This window comes from Toxorhynchites rutilus, chromosome 1, assembly GCF_029784135.1.
Source record: "Toxorhynchites rutilus septentrionalis strain SRP chromosome 1, ASM2978413v1, whole genome shotgun sequence".
NCBI classification, from domain to species: domain Eukaryota; kingdom Metazoa; phylum Arthropoda; class Insecta; order Diptera; family Culicidae; genus Toxorhynchites; species Toxorhynchites rutilus.
In genome coordinates this window covers 104,927,940-104,930,074 of record NC_073744.1, presented here as the reverse complement: position 1 = coordinate 104,930,074, position 2,135 = coordinate 104,927,940, and positions in this window count along the sequence as shown.

Below are 2,135 nucleotides of genomic sequence, written 5' to 3'. Positions count from 1 at the left end.
TTCCGTAAGAACGGTTTGCGTTCTTTCTGTTTGAAGGTGAACTGTTGGAGAGTGAACTGTTTATGAACGAATTGTATGGGAAAGAACTGATTGAGAGTGAACGAACGATCGAACGTGATGAATTATAGAGGTTTTAAACGTTTCAGTTCATTCGCCTCTGAGAGTGAACTGTTTTGGAACGAACTGTTTGAGAACGAAGTGTTTGCGGGCAAATTGTTTGCGAACGAACGAGTGCAGCTGAACTGATTTGCGCTGGGCGGAATGGATGAATATAACGAGAACGCTTGTAAGGAAAATAAAACGATTTGTGATTAATAAGCAAAATGCATGTAACGCAGCGTTTATTTTGTTAATGTATTCTCAATTTTGGGTTAAAAATTAAATTAGATTTTCGTAGTTTTAAAAGCAAAACTTCATATACATATCATATACTTTCTGATTATCAGAGAAAATCTGGGGGAAGCGATTCATGGATTAGGTAAACATAAAATTTTATAGTGAGGGCATGTTGAGAAGAAGTTTTTTCGTTGCTTTCAATTCATTGTTTGGCCTATTGCGTGTACGTGTTATCGTGATTGTTTGTACGACTGATTGTTAGTGAAAATCGCTGCTGATTTTTTTCCCTGAATGAACATTATGAAATATGATCTTACATGGAACTTGTGTGTTGTCCAAAAAGAGAATATGAAAAATTGCACATATTTTGTGCACATCAAATTATTACATAAACTTTTGTCGACCGATATACATATTTTCACATACAGTTTGCGACTTTCAATGAAGCAGCTTATTTTTCCCCATTAAATTTCAAAAATATAAATTCCATACGTAAAGGGTGTGTCACATCAAATTGCATCACGGAAAAAACGCTGTAGAAATTCGCCCAGTAGACCGATCCTTTTGAAAATTTTAGACAGTAAAATAAAAACTATTAAACAATTTTTGGCATTTTCTTTTTATTCATACTTCGAGCCCAAGCCCGTATGCTCGCACCTTCCTCTATACCCCGTCCATAAGGTTCTGTACAACGTCAGGTTGTAGTTTTTTTGACGTGGGACTACGTCTAACCGGAATATATGGAGGGTAAAATGAAAACCTAAACACAGAACATGCAGGAAAAAATGAAAGATTTCGAATGCTTATAGCTCGAACATTTCGTACTGGATAGGAGAGATGTTTGCATCACTTGATAGGGAATATTTCTACGCATCTATCGCAACTAACAAAATGTTGTTTTTCATTAGATAAACAATTGAATAACTGTAAAATATTAGGCGTTATCTAAACGCCCTAACTGCATCGTTTTGATTGGCCCGATTTACGGTTTCCCTAACACAGCCATCAAAACCAAGCAGCCTTGGTGAAATCGGCATTGCAAATACATGAAAGTAGGGGGACTTTTGTTCTCATCGAAAAATGTTCCCTAACCCAGACTTTAAAACCAAGCAGCGAAATCGGTATTGCAAACACACGAAAGAGCCTAGAGGCGAGTGAACTGAAAAGTTTAAACCCTCTTAAAGCCAAAAAGAAGAAAAAGAACACACGAAAGTAGGGGGAGCTTTTGTTCCCACCGAAATGTGTTCCCTAATAGAGATTTCTAAACCAAGGTGCCTGGAGAAATCGGTATTTCAAATTCATGCAAGTCGGGGGTATTTTTGTTCCGCCTGGAATGTGTTTCCCTAACACAGACTTCAAATCCATGAAGCGTGGGGAAATCGGCATTGCGAAATCATACAAATCGGGGGTATTTTTGTTCCGATTGAAATGTGTTTCCCTAACACAGACTTCAAAACCGAGGTTTCTGGGGAAATCGGCTCTGCAAATAAATGCAAACTGCGAGTACTTTTGTCCTCGCTTGCCTTTGTGCAGAGTGGAATATGTCTGTCCTAACATGATCTTCTAAACTTAGGAACCTGGGAAAATCGTGCAGCCACTAGAGGCGAATGACATATATTTTACACATATATTTTGTTCTAGTCATCATACCAAACGTAAAAGGTCCGTCATTAAATTTATTTTTTTTTCACTCAGAGCAAATATATTGAACTCAATTGAATTTGGAAACTGTTTCATTCAATCAAGAATTTAATCAATACAAACGAATGATTGCTAAGCTAAGGTAGTTCCACGTGAAC